At 42.9% G+C, this 20690-nt stretch overlaps 1 protein-coding gene across 4 annotated transcripts in view; it reads left to right on the forward strand.

Annotated features, from left to right (window-relative positions):
* Positions 1 to 20690, forward strand: part of LOC126297609 (importin-13) — a 182395-nt gene that overhangs the window by 128395 nt on the left and 33310 nt on the right. The gene's annotated exons all lie outside the window — the stretch shown is intronic.

The raw sequence follows: 20690 nt of genomic DNA on the forward strand, positions 1-20690 counted from the left end.
CACTGCAGTTTTATGTCTCCAGCATTTTTCTAGTTCCTCTCCCTCTGATTCCTTGCTTTGAGCGATTCTCTGTATTTGTGATTGTAGTTGATTAGATTAGATTAGATTAAATTAGTACTTGTTCCATAGATCATTAATACGACACTTCGTAATGATGTGGAACGTGTGAGGTCAATAAAAAGTGTCTCTACAAGATATTACATTACACAAAATATTACACGACACTTTTTTTGGGGTGTGGAATTACCCACATACTATATCCAAAAATTCATCTAATGAGTAGGAGTAGTTGCCATTCAGAAATTCTTTTAATTTCCTTTTAAGTAAATCGCCAAAATTTGCAATTACCCTATTAGCATAAGTAGCTGAATTCAAATGTTTCAGCAGATCTTCAGTGTGTTTTTTCCAGTTCAACCCCAGATCAGTGCATAAACCTAGAAATTTTGAATATTCTACCTTAGCTACCGATTTCTGATCGAAGTCTATATTTATTAATGGTGTCATTCCATTTACTGTGTGGTACTGTATATACTGTGTTTTGTCAAAGTTTAATGAGAGCCCATTTGCAGAGAACCACTTAATGATTTTCTGAAAAACATCATTTACAATTTCCCCAGTTAATTCTTGTCTGTTGGGTGTGATAGCTATACTTGTATCATAGGCAAAAAGTACCAGCTTTGCATCTTCGTGAATATATATTAAGAACAGCAGAGGACCCAAGACCAAAACTTGCGGCACCCCATTCTTGATTGTTCCCCAGCTTGAGAAATCACCAGTTTTCTGCATATTATGTGAACTGTTTATTTCAACTTTCTGCACTCTTCCAGTTAGGTATGATTTAAACCATTTGAGCGGTGTCCCATTCATACCACAGTACTTGAGCTTATCTGGAAATATTCCATGATTTACACAATCAAAACCCTTTGAGAGATCACAAAAAATCCCAACACGTGACTTCCGGTTACTCAGAGCATTTAATATTTCATTAGTGAAAGTATATTTAGCATTTTCCATTGAAAAACCTTTGTGGAAACCAAACTGACATTTTGTTAAAACTTTATTTTTACGAATGTGTGAAGCTACTGTACAATACATAACTTTTTCAAGAATTTTGGATAAGGCAGTCAGAAGTTGTTGACATCACACGTATCCCCTTTTTTTATGCAGTGGTTTAACAATGGCATACTTCAGTCTGTCTGGGAAAATACTGTGCTTCAGCGAGCTATTACATACACTCCTGGAAATTGAAATAAGAACACCGTGAATTCATTGTCCCAGGAAGGGGAAACTTTATTGACACATTCCTGGGGTCAGATACATCACATGATCACACTGACAGAACCACAGGCACATAGACACAGGCAACAGAGCATGCACAATGTCGGCACTAGTACAGTGTATATCCACCTTTCGCAGCAATGCAGGCTGCTATTCTCCCATGGAGACGATCGTAGAGATGCTGGATGTAGTCCTGTGGAATGGCTTGCCATGTCATTTCCACCTGGCGCCTCAGTTGGACCAGCGTTCGTGCTGGACATGCAGACCGCGTGAGACGACGCTTCATCCAGTCCCAAACATGCTCAGTGGGGGACAGATCCGGAGATCTTGCTGGCCAGGGTAGTTGACTTAGACCTTCTAGAGCATATTGGGTGGCACGGGATACATGAGGACGTGCATTGTCCTGTTGGAACAGCAAGTTCCCTTGCCGGTCTAGGAATGGTAGAACGATGGGTTCGATGACGGTTTGGTTGTACCGTGCACTATTCAGTGTCCCCTCGATGATCACCAGAGGTGTACGGCCAGTGTAGGAGATCGTTCCCCACACTATGATGCCGGGTGTTGGCCCTGTGTGTCTCGGTCGTATGCAGTCCTGATTGTGGCGCTCACCTGCACGGCACCAAACACGCATACGACCATCATTGGCACCAAGGCAGAAGCGACTCTCATCGCTGAAGACGACACGTCTCCATTCGTCCCTCCATTCACGCCTGTCGCGACACCACTGGAGGCGGGCTGCACGATGTTGGGGCGTGAGCGGAAGACGGCCTAACGGTGTGCGGGACCGTAGCCCAGCTTCATGGAGACGGTTGCGAATTGTCCTCGCCGATACCCCAGGAGCAACAGTGTCCCTAATTTGCTGGGAAGTGGCGGTGCGGTCCCCTACGGCACTGCGTAGGATCCAACGGTCTTGGCATGCATCCGTGCTTCGCTGCGGTCCGGTCCCAGGTCGACGGACATGTGCACCTTCCGCCGACCACTGAACTGACTATGCGAATGTAGACGAGATGTGGCTCAAATTCAAAGACATAGTAGCAACAGCAATTGAGATATTCATACCTCATAAATTGGTAAGAGATGGAACGGATCCCCCGTGGTACACAAAAAAGGTCCGAACGCTGTTGCAGAGGCAATGGAAAAAGCATGCGAAGTTCAGAAGAACGCAAAATCCCGAAGATGGGCTAAAATTTACAAACACGCGAAATTTGGCACGTACTTCGATGCGAGATGCCTTTAATAGGTTCCACAACGAAACATTGTCTCAAAATTTGGTAGAAAATCCGAAGAAATTCTGGTTGTATGTAAAGTACACAAGCGGCAAGACGCAGTCAATACCTTCGCTGCGCAGTGCCGATGGTACTGTTATCGATGACTGTGCCGCTAAAGCGGAGTTATTGAACGCAGTTTTCCGAAATTCCTTCACCAGGGAAGACGAATGGAATATTCCAGAATTTGAAAAATGGAATATTCCAGAATTTGAAACACGAACATCTGCTAGCATGAGTTTCTTCGAAGTAGATATTTTAGGGGTTGCGAAGCAACTCAAATCGCTTGATACGGGCAAGTCTTCAGGTCCAGATTGTATACCGATTAGGTTCCTTTCAGATTACGCTGATACTATAGCTCCCTACTTAGCACTCATATACAACCGCTCGCTCACCGATAGATCTGTACCTACAGATTGGAAAATTGCGCAGGTCGCACCAGTGTTCAAGAAGGGTAGTAGGAGTAATCCATTTAACTACAGACCTATATCATTGACGTCAGTTTGCAGTAGGGTTTTGGAGCATATACTGTATTCAAACATTATGAATCACCTCGAAGGGAACGATCTATTGACACGTAATCAGCATGGCTTCAGAAAACATCGCTCTTGTGCAACGCAGCTAGCTATTTATTCGCACGAAATAATGGCCGCTATTGACAGGGGATCTCAAGTTGATTCCGTATTTCTAGATTTCCGGAAAGCTTTTGACACCGTTCCTCATAAGCGACTTCTAATTAAGCTGCGGAGCTATGGGGTATCGTCTCAGTTGTGCGAGTGTATTCGTGATTTCCTGTCAGGAAGGTCGCAGTTCGTAGTAATAGACGGCAAATCATTGAGTAAAACTGAAGTGATATCAGGTGTTCCCCAGGGAAGCGTCCTGGGACCTCTACTGTTCCTGATCTATATAAATATCCTGGGTGACAATCTGAGCAGTTCTCTTAGACTGTTCGCAGATGATGCTGTAATTTACCGTCTAGTAAGGTCATCCGAAGACCAGTATCAGTTGCAAAGCTATTTAGAAAAGATTGCTGTATGGTGTGTCAGGTGGCAGTTGACGATAAATAACGAAAAGTGTGAGATGATCCACACGAGTTCCAAAAGAAATCCGTTGGAATTCGATTACTCGATAAATAGTACAATTCTCAAGGCTGTCAATTCAACTAAGTACCTGGGTGTTAAAATTATGAACAACTTCAGTTGGAAGGACCACATAGATAATATTGTCGGGAAGGCGAGGCAAAGGTTGCGTTTCATTGGCAGGACACTTAGAAGATGCAACAAGTCCACTAAAGAGACAGCTTACACTACACTCGTTCGTCCTCTGTTAGAATATTGCTGCGCGGTGTGGGATCCTTACCAGGTGGGATTGACGGAGGACATCGAGGGGGTGCAAAAAAGGGCAGCTCGTTTTGTATTATCACGTTATAGGGGAGAGAGTGCGGCAGATATGATACACAAGTTGGGATGGAAGTCATTACAGCATAGACGTTTTTCGTCGCAGTGAGACCTTTTTACGAAATTTCAGTCACCAACTTTCTCTTCCGAATGCGAAAATATTTTGTTGAGCCCAACCTACATAGGTAGGAAAGATCATCAAAATAAAATAAGAGAAATCAGAGCTCGAACAGAAAGGTTTAGGTGTTCGTTTTTCCCGCTCGCTGTTCGGGAGTGGAATAGTAGAGAGATAGTATGATTGTGGTTCGATGAACCCTCTGCCAAGCACTTAAATGTGAATTGCAGAGTAGTCATGTAGATGTAGATGTAGATGTATGAATGGCAGTGTTTCTGACACACACACACACACACACACACACACACACACACACACACACACACACCTCTTCACCACCGAAATTCTTGCTCAAAAGTAAGTCATACTCCCAGTTTGTTTGTGCATATGTATCCACAGTTAGTGAGTCTTTACTCACACTGTAATATTAGTTCACACATCTGTGGTTAGACAAACTAACATATGAATTTTCATATTGTCAGTATGCAGATACAAATCTAATAAACTCATACTGCATCCTCACAGTAAAACATTTTGATTGGCTGCCATTGCAAATCCCGTGTGATAACAAACTATCCTACGATCAGGGTATTTTTCTACTGGACTCAATTGTACTAAGTTCAGTGGGACAAGCAGCTGATAGCAAGACTGAGATAGATGGACAAACTAGACAACAAACCAATTCAGAATAAAACCCTAAACCTAACTTAGAACACACTCCTCAACTTAGAATTGCATAAAGTCATCAAATTATTAATCTTCTCTTTATTAGATGGAAAGCAACCTTTGTTACCCTGAACTTTGTGTAGTTACTTTCCAATATATGCATGTCTGCAGCATCTCAATCTTTTCAGACTGGTTAAATACACAAGTTTGATTGATGTGTAAAGAGCACACCTAATGATTTTACCACTTGATGTACTTAAAGTGCTATATTATTTGAAACAAGAAAAGTTCTCTCTCCATTTACTAGAACAGGGAACTGCAGGGCACAAACTGTCTTTGAATCATTTATTTAGGCAGCACTTACCTCCATGTACACACTCTATATTCTGTTTCATGTTTTTTTCTGAATGAAATGTCCTCTACCCTTGTAATTGATCAACATATACACAAGACACATTTTATTAAATGACACAAAGTATGCCTTAACTTTGTATTCACAATTATGTAAAGATTCTTGTAGTGCCATAGAATGACCAAACAATACTACATATGTACACATACAAATTATTTACAAATACACATGTAAAAAGCACACATGTTCTGTTGTAGTTCGTTATAGTGAAGACACATCCACTGTTTCACACTACAAGTCAAGTGTCCATCACATTGATTTACTATGTAGTGTAGAAACTACATTCACATACAAAACTATGTACACATCTACTTTGCACACTCAGCTAGAAGCATTTTTCTAAGTCTTCATTTGGATAAAGACCTTTTATTTTATTAATTCCAGGATATACAGGATGACACAGAATAATGGGAATGTTTGAAATGAGTAGTAGCAGCCATGGGCGGTGGCAGCACTGTGGGTTCATGACAGTTAACGAGTAAACAGTCCACCATTTCAGTAATCTTGGATCAGTGGAACGGACAACAGCGTGCGGTAGCCATAAATTTTTTTTATAAAAACATTGATAGTTTGGTAGCAGTGCAGAGGGAGTTTCGACGTTTTTATAATTTAGGATGTCATTATGCTGTTCCATTGAAACACACAATAAAATGTTTGATTAATAACTTCGGAAAGACTGGATCTGCCCTCAAGAAGAAACAAACAGGACGACCAAGAAGTGTGCATTCTCCAGCGAACATTGATGTATGTGAGTCTGTCGTACGGAGCCCACAGCGTTCAATTCGTAAGCAAGCAGCAGTGGTTGCAATGTCCTGGGAGAGTGTTAGCAGAATTCTTCATCTTGTTTTAAAATTTCAACCATACAAACTACAGATGGTGCAACAATTGAAGGACAACCATTACCTTTTACGATTAGGATTCTGTGAACAAATGATGACAAAAATAAACAGTGACGATGAATTTCTGAACAAGCTGTGGTTCTCAGATGAGGCACATTTTCATCTCGCAGGTTATGTGAATAAACAGAACTACCATTACTGGACCAACACAAATCATAATGACATTAATGAGTGCCCTTACACACTAGTGAAGTGACAGTATAGTGTGGTGTTTCATCACATGGGATTATCGGGCTGTATTTTTTTCGCAAACGAACAGGAAAACACAATAACTGCTGATCATCACGTGGAGATGTTACGAATTTCCATCACACTTGCATTGAACAACTTTCTAAACATTCAAGAAGCCTGGTTTCAACAGGACGGAGCACGAGTACCAGTATCTCATTTGGTGTGCAGTTGTTTGAGGTGTGTTGCAGGTTATTGACTATTTCTTCGAACTGAATGAAAAAATTTACCCAGGTAGTTAATTTGTTAGAACAAAATGTCCTGATAACTTTTTAAACTCCAAGAAGGTTGTGTAAGTGTGGTTTACTTTGCCTGTGGTGGTACTTTATGTCAGTATTTGGTTTACACAATTTCTCTACAAAAAGCTTCTCCAGCACACACTAGTGAAGTTGCTTGCATTGTCTGACAAGGTAGCTGCAGGCTTGCCAAAGTTAGTGTTATAATCAGTGACCAACCTTTGTATTATGGGAGAGCTCATCACCATATTTAGTGCATATAATTTTAGGTGCTTAAGAAAAGTTCATAAAGAGCTACTAGGAGGGTTGATACAGAAGTAAGGCTCCCAAAGAGCTCCAGCCACACACAAAGGTGCTAGGTGAAATCCATCAACACCGCTGTGTGCAGCTGTTCACCTACTCTCAATTCTACCCTGCTGCGCTTCACTGCACCACTCAGTATTGGCTCAGCAGCCGTCCACAATGGAGGTGCCCATTGTTGATCCCACCAAATGCAAAATTCGTTCCGTAATTCGGTTGTTGCATGCAAAAGGGACTCCAGCCATGGGTGTCCATCGTCAGTAAACAGAAGTGTATGGCAACAAGTGTATGTCTGTTCAGCACACCTGAAAATGATGCAGGAAGTTGAGTGCGGGTCAGGAGGAGGTCCACGATGAGGAACAGAGTGGAAGACCTTCAGTTTTGGAGGCAGTTATCGAGATGGTCCAATGTGAAGTGTTCAAAATGGGAGGAACACTGTCCGTGAACTTGTTGCTCAGATTCCTGGGAGTTATTAGGGTACAGTTGAAAGCACTTTGACAGAAAAATTGGGGTATCTCAAGTGTTGCGCTCAATGGGTACTGCGTGTGCTGACAGCAGAACACAAAGAGAAACATCTTCATTGTGCTTGCCAGTTTCTTCAAAAGTGTCAAGAAGATAAGGAAGGGTTGTTGAACTCCATTGTATGGGAGATGAAATGTGCGTGTTTCATTTCACTCTAGAAATGAAAGAAAAATCTAAACAATGGCATCACTCAGGACGAACAGTCAGAGAGAAGTTCAAATGAACTCATTCTGCTGGCAAAGTCATGGCCCTTGTATTTTGGGATTGTAAGGGGATACTGTTGATGGATTTAGGGGAACCTGGGACAACAGTCAACTCGGACAGTTGTGAAACACAACAAAAACTCAGGTGAGCTACCTAGAATCGCCAGAGAGGATGACTGACAGAAGGTGTAACACCACTTCATGATAATGCCCTACCTCACATCTCCCCAGGAACTTTTGACAGACTTTGTTTGAACTGTCATGCCCCACCACCATACAGTTCGGCCCTCGTGCCTAGTGATTATCACTTGTTCCCCAAGTTAAAGGAACACTTGGGTGGCCAACGCTTCCAGAGTGATGATGAAGTCAAAGAAGAGGGTGAAACGCTTCCTCAATGGGTTGGCGGCGGCATTCTACAACATGGGGATACAGAAATTTTAGCATCGCCTCCAAAAATGCATAGAAAAAAAAGCGATTATGTAGAAAAATAGAGCTAAGTTTTTTCTTTCCAGCAGTGTAAATTTCTATCATCATCATCATCATCATCATCATCATCATCATATAAGACTGATTATGCCTTTCAGCGTTCAGTCTGGAGCATAGCCCCCTTATAAAATTTCTCCACAATCCCCTATTCAGTGCTAACATTGGTGCCTCTTGTGATGTTAAACCTACTACTACAAAATCATTCTTAACCGAATCCAGGTACCTTCTCCTTGGTCTGCCCTGACTCCTCCTACCCTCTACTGCTGAACCCATGAGTCTCTTGGGTAACCTTGCTTCTCCCATGCGTGTAACATGACCCCACCGTCTAAGCCTGTTCGCCCTGACTGCTACATCTATAGAGTTCATTCCCAGTTTTTCTTTGATTTCCTTATTGTGGACACCCTCCTGCCATTGTTCCCATCTACTAGTACCTGCAATCTTCCTAGGTACTTTCATATCTGTAACCTCAACCTTGTTGATAAGGTAACCTGAAGCCACCCAGCTTTCGCTCCCATACAACAAAGTTGGTCGAAAGATTGAACGGTGCACAGATAACTTAGTCTTGGTACTGACTTCCTTCTTGCAGAAGAGAGTAGATTGTAGCTGAGCGCTCACTGCATTAGCTTTGCTGCACCTCGCTTCCAGTTCTTTCACTGTGTTGCCATCCTGTGAGAGTATGCATCATAAGTACTTGAAACCGTCCACCTGTTCTAACTTTGTTCCCCCTATTTGGCACTCAATCCATTTCTATTTCTTTCCCACTGACATTACTTTCGTTTTGGAGATGCTAATCTTCATACCATAGTCCTTACATTTCTGATCTAGCTCTGAAATATTACTTTGCAAACTTTCAATCGAATCTGCCATCACAACTAAGTCATCCGCATATGCAAGACTGCTTATTTTGTGTTCACATATCTTGATCTCACCCAGCCAGTCTATTGTTTTCAACATATGATCCATAAATAATATGAACAACAGTGGAGACAGGTTGCAGCCTTGTCTTACTCCTGAAACTACTCTGAACCATGAACTCAATTTACCGTCGACTCTAACTGCTGCCTGACTAACCTTGCAAAAGTTTGCCTCCTATTTCATAATCTCGTAGAACAGACAATAACTTCCTCCTAGGAACTCGGTCATATGCCTTTTCTAGATCTATACTTCATAGATACAATTCCCTGTTCCACTCATAACACTTCTCCATTATTTGCCGTAAGCTAAAGGTCTGGTCCTGATAACCTCTAAGAGGCCTAAACCCACACTGATTTTCATCCAATTGGTTCTCAACTAATACTCGCTCTTTCCTTTCAACAATACCTGAGAAGATTTTACCCACAATGCTGATTAAAGAGATACCTCTGTAGTTGTTACAATCTTTCCTGTTTCCATGTTTAAAGATTGGTGTGATTACTGCTTTTGTCCAGTCTGCTGGAACCTGTCCCGACTCCCAGGCCATTTCAATTATCCTGTGTAGCCATTTAAGACCTGACATTCCACTATATTTGATGAGTTCTGACTTAATTTCATCCACCCCATCTGCTTTATTGCACTGCAGTCTATTGACCATTTTCTCCACGTCCTCAAATGTGATCCTATTTCCATCATCATTCCTATCCCATTGTAGATCGAAATCTGAAACATTTCTTATCATATTGTCATCTACATTGAGCAACTCTTCAAAATATTGCCTCCATCTGCCCAAGGCATCCACAGGATTCACGAGCAGTTTTCCTGACCTGTCCAAAATACTCGTCATTTCCTTCTTGCCTCCCTTTCGAAGACTGCTAATTATACTCCAGAATGGTTTTCCAGCGGCTTGACCCATAGTCTCCAACCTGTTTCCAAAGTCTTCCCAAGATTTCTTCTTGGATGTTGCAATTATCTGTTTGGCTTTGTTTTCTTTCTTCAACATAACTTTCTCTGTCTACCTGAGTTGTTGTATGTAGCCATTTTTGATACGCCTTCTTTTTCCTTTTACAGGCTGCCTTGACTGTGTCATTCCACCAAGCTGTTTGCTTCATCCTACTTTTACACACTACAGTTCCAAGACATCCTTTAGCCACTTCTAGTACTGTGTCCCTGTACCTTGTCCATTCCTTTTCCAATGACTGTAATTGACTACATTCAACTAACTGGTACCTTTCTGAGTTCGCTGTTATGTACTTGTGCCTGATTTCCTTATCCTGAAGTTTCTCCACTCTTATCGTCCTACATATGGACCTGACCTCCTGCACTTTCGGCCTCACAATCCCAATTTCACTGGAGATTAAATAATGATCAGTGTCATCAAAGAATCCCCTGAATACACGTGTGTCCCTCACAGCCTTCCTGAATTCCTAATCTGTTGTTATATAGTCAATGACAGATCTAGTTCCCCTGCCTTCCCAAGTATACCGGTGAATGTTCTTATGTTTAAAAAAAGGAGTTTGTGATTACTAAGCCCATACTGGCACAGAAATCCAAGAGTTGTTTCCGTTCCTGTTGGCCTCCATATCCTCTCCAAATTTACCCATAACCTTTTCATATCCTTCTGTTCGATTTCCAATCCTGGCGTTAAAATCACCCGTGAGCAGAACACTGTCCTTGTCCTTTACTCCAACAACTACATCATTGAGTGCCTCATAAAAACTATCCATCTTATCTTGATCTGTCCCTTCACAATGCGAATATACTGACACAATCGTAATTTTCTTGCTGGACACTGTTTCTATGAGAATAAATAATGTTGCCTGTTTCTAAAAATGAAGGGAACATTAGTTTTGGATCAACCCTTGTAATATCTTACCCCAGCACGTCCACTGGAAAGTGTCAACATACGACTGCTGCAACGAATGGTAAAGGTTCCCGTGTTACGATAGCATTAACTCGTCATTACGCACTTGTTTGACAGGTTTGCTTTCTGACAAAGCAGCGATTGCTGCACTTTCCTCCTCGTATTTGGAAGGCAGTAGTATGAGCTGATGTTATTTTGTAGTGTCCTCGGGGTAGGATGCTATGGTGAATGGTGTATTGAGGTCAGGATGGTGGAACACCACAACAGGTACTTGTGTTTGCCTACTCAGAGGACAGGTGCCCATCTGACATATGAAGGCATTAATAAAATAACATTACAGTATTGAACATTAGTTGTCTACAAAACAAAACAAAATACAGGTGATGCTTCAGTGTTCAGGCAGCCAGTGAAGACGGGCACAAGCCGTAGTGCTTTCACAGTATGTACTGACCTGGGTGCTTCCTGCAGCAGTGTCGGTCGGTCAGCACCACTATCGTCACGAAGCCATTGCCCCGCAGTGTTAGCACTTGATGCTGTCTGTGATGCTCGTGGAGGTCACCAGCTTCCCAGAGAAGATGGTCAGGGCACCCATGATCCAGTCATAAAGTATTCTCTATATATAGCATGCAGGGAAGGTGTCTACCAGCTCATCTTGGAGTACACGAAGCCATACAGAGAAGTGCTGTGCCCTCCTATCTAGGAGGGACAGGGACAGTCTTGATTCTGTAGGTGGCACTGCAACTCACAGCAATAAGCCCCTCCAGACAGAACTGGCTGCTCCATAGCAGGTTAAAGGCAACTAGATGAGCAGAGGGCCAAGTGACATAGGCCTCCCCTCTTGACAGGGAACAGAACTCTACCAGAACAGAATTAGCACTTATACAAGACAGACTTGTGTGGGGCAGCAATGACATCACTCATTCTGTTTTCTCATTTTGTCAGCTCTCTTAGTCACTTCAAGATTTCACAATTTCACCTTTTGGATGCTCTTTCCTGTTGTGTCATTAACTGAATAGTTACTCTTGTGTCCAATTTACGCTCTCTTCCTAATTTTGCGCAATCGCGATTACGACAGTAACAGTCTGTCACTGTGATTTCATTTTGCTTCGTTGCTTGCTCGAGTACTCTGTCCGTTTTGGATGTTGCAGTAGCCTCTGTGTGTGCTGCTACTCTATCGGCATTTGTCTTGCTAGCATTCTGCCTGGTCATTGACCAGTTCTGCTCTGCCTCTGGTGTTGCACTGTAAGAACTTAAAAATTTTTCTTGCTGACCCAGTATACAATACCGCTGTGCAACAGTTTGCATACTGAACTGGGACACACCAGTTGTCGGAATTCGGATGTTAACAATAAAATAATACTTGTTACAAATAACAGTCTTCGTATCCCCCTAGTGATGGCAGGTCGTTTCGTACACAGAATGGAGTAGGCCATATGGCAGAAGGTATCGTGCAATATGACATTTAGGTGACACTAATGTACACATATTGTACTAGGCCTTTCCACAAATACTCTTGAATACCTTACCAAAGTAGTTGTTAAGTCAGAACATTGTTCGCCATTTGGATATGTAGACTCGTTCGCTTTATCTTGCTACCTACCTGTTCTCTAATGTTGTTCACAGTAGTTCTTTCACATTGCTGCCTATCCGTGCAGTTAGTCTCACTGCTTATTGTCTTAATTTTTAGTCATTGACAGTATTTGCTATGACTTACATTGGACTTCAATAATTCTGTCTCCACCCTAACACCATCCGTGTCAAATCTCCCACCCGAAAGGTAGAGTGTAGCGTTCCTTTCACAGAGAAACACTGTGCCTAAAATGCAATCTGCAATCAATGAACCAATTACCTGGAAAGTGCATGAAGTTACTAAATTTCCTAGCCGGAGCAGTATGCAAGCTTGCTGTTTTGCATTGCACGAAGTGACACCTATAGCTCCCAGTATCTTAAAGCTGCTGACAGGCAAGGTTGACACATCATAACCTCACTTTTTTTTTATATATATGTCAGTACAGATTGCGTTGAATGCAGTGCCCATGTCTAGTATTACTGTCATTAAAAATTTGGCGAAATGTTGATTCATAGCAGATTGTGAAACAGTAATGTGTCAGCTATCACACTCAGTACCATTTGAGTACAAATAATACCTAAGGTCATGCCTGTTATTGTTTCTTATCAAGATGAATTGACTGACCACTGCTCCTACCCCATTCCATGACTGCCATTCTGGGGCTGAACAAGGCCGTAATTAGTTTTTTGGGTTGGACATAGACAGACAATTTAAATCATCTGCCACCTTCTGATTAGAAATCGAACTATGCCAGTTCTGATTACTTTGATTACTTCATGGCAGTTGCTGCCGCTGATTGTGGTTATTGTGGTTTGCGTAACTGGGGTTATACCTGTTATCATGTCATTTTTAATTTTGTCTATCAAAGTGATTATTATGGTTCAGCTGGTGATTGTTGCTCTCACTATGCTGGTCTCTCGGTGCACTATTTTTTCTGGTGTGATTTGCATAATGATTCTTTTCAGAATTGTTGTTATTGTCATTTTTACTGTTAACCTTTGCATTGTTAGTTGCTCTTTTTACATGTTCAGTTACCAGGTCTGCTGAATCTGAAACAGACAGGAATTCCTCCGTATTGGCTTCTGAAACTGTAAGTACTTTCTTCCTGATGTGCACGGGCAACTTTGGAGCACATCATGATGGGAAAAGGAGTTATTCCAATACCTAGATTTATTAATGCACTTTTCAAAATATTTATATAAGCTGCCCTGCTGGGCTGGCTTTGGACTGAGGACCTCTTTATGGAGTCACTCCTGAACTCAACGAGATCAGTAGATTGCCAACAAGGATGTTTTGAACTTGTCATAGACTTGGCAATATTCAGCTGCCTTTGTAGCCCACACCATTGCATTGCCCTGGATGCAGCCACTGATGAAGCCTTGAAACGTGATCTTGGTATGGCTCCCCAAAATGCCTAAGTGAATACCACTGGATGAATATTTTTCTTATTTGACAAACACACCTGAAATTTCCATTGTCAAATTAAATTTTCCTCATGTAGCAAGGAAGTAAAAAATTGCACAACTCCATAGCAAGTAACTAATTGTGCAGTAATGAAGTTAGCAGCTCAGTTTCACTCACTGCAGCCTGCTTAGTGTGGGTTCAGAAATGTGAGTTTCTTCAAAATATTGTGTAATTGACCAACACACACTATATCCCTTATGTGTGCTTGTTGTTTTCTCGCACCATCGATTTGTTCACTAATAGCATTATGCCATTGGTACAGATTGTGATCTAGCTTCTATGTTGCATTGCACAGTTCAGTTTTCACCCAACGAGATGAACAATGATATTTAGATGTAAATTTTGTTTTTGTGGTCTTGCTGATGGGTTCTTGGAACTTCATATCGATTGTTTCTGTTATCTGATTGTCCTTTTTGGATGTCTAGGAAACGAATTAATCAGTGAATTTGTTATGTAGCAGCTCAGATTGTTCCTGCAAAGATTTCTCTTACTTGGCAGCTGCGTTGATAACTCGTTCAGATAGTTGCCAAACAGTTTTGAATAGTGTACTTTATCGTTACTTGATCTTGATGACTTTGGTAGTCAGCTTTTGCACTGCCTCATGCATATCTGCCTGGGCTGTCATCAGCTCAAAAATTTCAGCAGAAAGTGTTCTCACTAAAGTGTTCTGTTTTGAGGATATTTTGGTGGACAGAGCATCTTGTTTTGCTGAAATTTCAGCCAATGAAGCATCTTGTTTCCTTGAAATTTCAGCTTTTCTGAAATTTCAGATGACATAGTGTCTTTCTTTTGTGACGATTTGCCTATGTGCTTTAATACCACCGACATTGTCCTGTATATTACATCGTTTTTTTTTCCCCCTCAATAAGTCTGTTAATGGATCATTTTTTTTGAGTTCCCTCAATGGTAGATCATTTCACTGCATGGCTCATCGTTTATGATAGACTTCGTGGGATCCATGTTGAATTGCTTAGCTATCTTGACCACAACATGAACCGCCACAAACTATCAAAGTTAAAACTTTTTCACGTATAAAGTACTTAATAAAAATACTTATTACTCTGTTTAATAATTGCAAATGATACTAGTTGTGTCATAAGAAGTACCTAAAGTCAAACAGTCTAATGGCATGTGGGCCTATAGTTGTCTCAGTGCACAGATTTCTTGGTTGCTGCATAAAATACTCTAACAGTTCCATAAAATCACCAGACTGGGCTTTGAGCTGTTCTAAGTGATCATGCGGGAGCAAGCAAGCCTGTATAAAAATGTGTAAATTTTAACAAGAATTTTTCTCCACTGATGAAAATTCTCCTGTTTTTGGTGTATCACTCTCTTTTAGTCTTCTTAGGATGTTCTCCACTCAAATTTCCATGAAACTTAAAGATATGTCCAAATTGCATTAGTAGATTACAAAATTCCATTTCAATAATGTGTTCTGTCACAGTCACCTTTTTATAATATAGTGACATGTTCACAAGTTAAAATAAGTGGTGTTATAATTAATCGAACAGTGGAAAATCCAGGATGGAATGTAACAATATTATGAAAAGGAAAGTTGCTACTCACCATATAGCGGAAATGCTGAGTCACGGATAGGCACAGCAAAAAAACTGTCATAAATAAAGCTTTCTGCTAATAAGGTCTTTGTTAGAAATTGACGACACACACACACACACACACACACACACACACACACACACACAAGTTTGCAGTCTCAGGCAACTGTAGCCACACTGCGAGCAGCAGCACCACTGCATGATGGGAGTGGCAGGTGGGACAGGGGTAAGGAGGAGGCTGGGGTAGTGAGGGGGAGGGATAGTAGGGTAGGGGTGGCAGACAGTGCAGTGCTGCTGGGGAAAGTCCAGGGACGAGGGGCAGCTATGTGCAATCGGGAGGTTAGACAGTGGGCAGGGGAGAGGGGATAGCGTAAAAGGAGAGAAGTAAAAAGACTTTGTGCAATAGTGAAATGAGGGCTGTGTAGTGCTGGAATGGGAACAGGGAGGTTGGATGGGTGAAGACAATGACTAATGAAGGTTGAGGCCAGGAGCGTTATGGGAACATAGGAAATACTGCAGGGAAAGTTCCCACCAGCGCACTTCAGAAAAGCTGGTGTTTGTGGGAAGGATCCATGTGGCACAGGCTGTGAAGCAGTCATTGAAATGAAGGATGTCATATTTGGCAGTGTGCTCAGCAGTCAGGTGGTCCACTTGCTTCTTGGCTACAGTTTGCAGGTGGCTATTCATGCGGACAGACTGCTTGTTGGTTGTCATGCCCGCATAAAATGCAGCACAGTGGTTGTAGCTCAGCTTGTAGATCACATGAGTGGTTTCACGGATAGCCGTTTCTTTGATGGGACTGGAGTAGGTGGTGGTGGTGGGAAGATGTATGGTACAGGTCTTGCATCTAGGTCTGTTACTTTTGCCTTTGTATTGGAGTATAAATAGACTCCTGCACATCTGCGACTCTTCATTTTTCTTTCACATAGTGAATTATGCATTGGTACAGTGATGCGGGTAACTTCTGCAGTTAGAAGCAGAACCACATAAAATTCCTTAGAAATTATGTTGCCTTTGGACATGGGGGTCATTGTAAGCAACAACAACAACAATCTTTCCGTCTCCATTGCAATGCCTGCTGAAATACTATGTAATCTTCCAGCTACATTCATACAGTCATTGCTGTTTAAATCTAAGTGTAAAGTAGTGTTTATTGGTGCTTAAAACACCTGGTTTTACACTTCCAGAAGACTATAGCAAAATGCAGGTGCTGTCTGGTGGGGCATGCAGGGACTAGATGGTATAGCCTGACATGGCTGCCAGGAGCACCAACTACCAGCAGTCCCTGCGTTACCACCAGCAGCTCCGACCGGAATGTGACTGTTATGTGAATAGCAATCTGGAGTGGGACTGGGAAGGGGGGAGGGATAGCAGGGTACAAGTGAGGGGAGGGAAGAGTGCTGTCTGGTGGGGCATGCAGGGACTAGATGGTATAGCCTGACATGGCTGCCAGGAGCACCAACTACCAGCAGTCCCTGCATTTTGACTGCTGCCAGTCCCTGCGTTTTGACTGCTGCCATCCCTTCCACACCATAAAAAATCCCTTCCATACAGCCTGGCCACCAAGAGAAGGCATATCATAATTGCTAAGAACTCCCTTTCTCAGTATGCTGGAAGTCTCACTGAGACATTCACAGATACGCACTATCCCTGGACCTAGTCTGCAAACAGGTTTCTGGTGCCATTCCCCCCCCCCCCCCCCCCCCCCTCCAGTTGTCCCAGCACACTCTCAAGAGCCAGCTACAAAAGAGTGTGGCCTTTGTCACCCAATACCACCCTGAACCTCTAACCAGCTACCTTTGTCAGGGGTTTGATTATCTTTCATCATACCCAAACAACCTCCACATCATCCTGATCCATCCCTATGCCATTCCCAATCCCAACCCCTAGTCACAGGTATCCTATCCCTGTGGGAGATCCAGAAGCAAGACCTGCCCCATCCACCCACCTACCACTTCCTATCCCAGTCTTGTCACAGGCTTATCTTACCCCATAAAAGGATGGGCCAACTGTGAAAGCATCCATCTCATATACCAGCTTTGCTGCAGCTTTTTATAGTGGTAAGACTACTCATCATCTGTCTACCAGGATGAATGGCCAGTGCTAAAGTGTGGCCAAGAGTAAAGTAGACTACCCTGTGGCACAACATGTAGCTGAACATGGCATGCTTGCTTTTAATGGCTGCTTCACAACACGTCCATCCTTATCCTCCCCTCCACCACCAGCTTCTCTGAACTGCACAGATGGGATTTATCCCTTACAATACATTCTCTTCTCCTGAAATTATCTCAGCCTCCACCTGTGGTAACCTATTGTCCCCATTCCCACTATCAAACAGTTTCCACTCCCCTCTGTCCTTTCACCTCCTCCCTTTTCATATCCCCTCACCTCCATTTTATGCTACCTTCTGCTGATGCACCTTGCCTCTCCTTTTCCTCCCTGCTCCCGTCCTCCTCCGCTCCCCGTTCGTACCCCCACAGCCCACCTCCTGATGCAGTGACTGGCAGCTTCATCAGGCCACCATCCAGCCTCTGCACGTGCCATCAGACAGCGCTCTTCTCTTGCTCCATTTTTATACGGTGATATCCCTGCCCCTTGCCAGCCTCACTCCAGATTGCTATTGACGTTACAGTTGCATTCCAATCGGCACTGCCGGTAGTAGCAGTTGTGTGAATTAAGCCTGCTCGGATGTGTGAATTTGTATGTGTTTTCCTTGCTGAAAAAGGCTTTGACCAAAAGCTATAATGTGTAACAATCATTTCATTCTGCCTGGCTGCACTCAGTGGGTCATCTTTACGGTGAGTAGCAACCGATTTTTTTTTCCTAATCTTGTTGATGTTCCAAACTAGAGTTTCCATTGTTGAAGGGAATGTAATTCATCCATGAAAGGAGTGGCTTACAAAACACTTGTTTGACCAGTTCTGGACCATGGCTTGTCAGTACAACCTTCACTAGGTTGGATTAATAGGAGAGAGAGAGAGAGAGAGAGAGAGAGAGAGAGAGAGAGAGAGAGAGAGAGAGAGGGGGGGGGGGGAGGAGACTTTAACTTTACAGTTATATACTTATCAAATAGTAGTCATCTTCTGTTGAATATGTTTTCTTCTACATTAAAATACCCTGGGTACACAATTCAATATTTAAATAAATAATGGAATGCAGTAATGGTTTTGTTTTTACCACAAAAAGGTTTGCTACTGCCAGTCAAGATTTTTGTTGAATTTATTGTATGCTTAGTATGTTTTGGAATATAATTCTCATTCTCAGAAGCAATTTCATCTCATTATGAAGAGATAAATGAATGAAAATGAATACCAGGAAAAATTTTCCCAAGGTAGTTGGCCTGGGATCATTGGATGTAGTTGTTAAATGCAGGAATTTCTTAAAAGTAGGTTAATTAGTACAGGATTTTTTTTATAGTTTTGTTTAAGAGTTAATGTGTAGCATGTTGTTAGTCTGCTGTGCAAATATACTGGCAGCTCTGCATAGGCTGCTTTACATTTTAGATGGTGTAAGGCTGTAATTACTGCATTTTCACTTTAGCTTCCTAACTGTGTGGGGTTGATGTGTTTGTCATTCCTCATGAAACTAATGTTGGAGCTACTAATTCAACATAATAATATTTAAATGACTAATGTTTATAAATTGCCATAATGCTAGTCATGATAAGAACTTTCACTACAACGTACATGGAGCAGAATTCGAAGGAAATAATCAGTGCCAGTTGAAGTAGCCACCAGAAAGATCCCGGGAGGTGCACATCGGCATGGCACGTCACAGACAGTAGTTGCCACAATTAAAGTCCCGTCCACCAGAGGGCACGCGAGAATTTGGCCGCACCCTTTGCCGGTGGAACAACAACAACTCGGGCAGCATGGGCCGTGCCCAGTCAGTTTTTACATAGGGCATCAGTTTTTACATCGGGCATGCCTAGTAGACAGTTACCGGTCTACACTAAGTGAAGTACGACTGACAGCGTGAATCATGTTAATACATAATTGGCGACGAGTAGGGTCGTTCTTTGCGTGTTGCGTCGTTGTTCTGGTTTCGCAGCTTATCCACAGCATGGAGGATTTAGTGCGGGTTTTGGTTGAGCAGCAGAAGGAACTCGTGGCAACCATGACATAAGCGCTTCCGGGGTTGCTCTCCAGTGCCGTTCCCACCTCCCTTTCCCCCATATGACGAGACAGCAGAGGATTGGGATGCATATGAACATGCAGCACTTCCAGGCATTTCATGTTGCTGATGCGGAGGTATGTCGTCCTCTTTCTTGTCTTGGATATCTCCCTTGCTGTATCAAGTTTTGTGGCAGCTAGTGCCGTTGCAGGAACCCTCGTCCTTGTCTTTTGACGCATTGTGTTCATTGCTGTCTTCCTATTATCGCCGTTGCACGCATGATGTGGCAACTAGGGTCGAGTTATATCAATGCAAGAAGCAGCCCCATCAATCTTACTGGGCGTGGGCCGCTACCCTGCACGGTCTTAGTCGCAAGTGTAATTTTGTCACGGAGCAGTCGCGAGAGTCGTATGCCCACGTTATGGTGTGTGACGCCGTTGTGCGTTCGGCCCCTGATATGGAGGTCCGGCAACAGGCCCTGCATTTGGAAGACCCTTCCCAGGAGGAAGTTCTGTTCATTGCTCAATAGTATGAAGTCTCTCACACTGCAGGTCAACAGTTGGATGCGTGGTGCGACGTCGCGGTGGTTCAGGGCAGCGCAGCCACGTCCACTGCGTCCGGGGTGGACGACATGCAAACAGTACAATCCAGCCGTTACGGTCGCTCCTGCGCGTCACGCAAACAGAGTTCCATCCGCCGGCCCCTATTACTGTCCTGTGCGTTGTGCTATATACATCGTGATCGGTCAGAATGCCCGCAGCGTTGCACTGTTTGTCGCAAATATACTAAAAAAGGACACATTGCTAAAGTTTGCCGCTCAGCCTCAAAATAATCGAAGAAAGCAGGTACCAAGGACATGGACGTTGACATTCAGGAAGTTTCATCGGGCCAGGCTCCCGACGCATCGGCACACAAACTCTTTATCAAGGTGTCGGTTTGGTCGCGCCGACTATAACTGCAAGTAGACACGGGTGTGGCAGTTTCCTTGTTGAATGCACAAACTAACTCTGACCTTGGGTCGCCCCCATTGGCGCCAGTTTACCGGTGTCTCCCCGGTTATGGTAAACAGTTCATTCCTCTACTGGGTCAATTCACTACCAACATTACTTACAAATCAGTCACTCGGCCTGTTACTTTTATTGTTATCAGTGAAGCGAGCTCCGCTAACCTTTTTGGATTGGATGCCTTTCAAGCTTTCGGTTTT

The sequence above is a fragment of the Schistocerca gregaria genome, chromosome X, assembly GCF_023897955.1.
Source record: "Schistocerca gregaria isolate iqSchGreg1 chromosome X, iqSchGreg1.2, whole genome shotgun sequence".
NCBI lineage: Eukaryota > Metazoa > Arthropoda > Insecta > Orthoptera > Acrididae > Schistocerca > Schistocerca gregaria.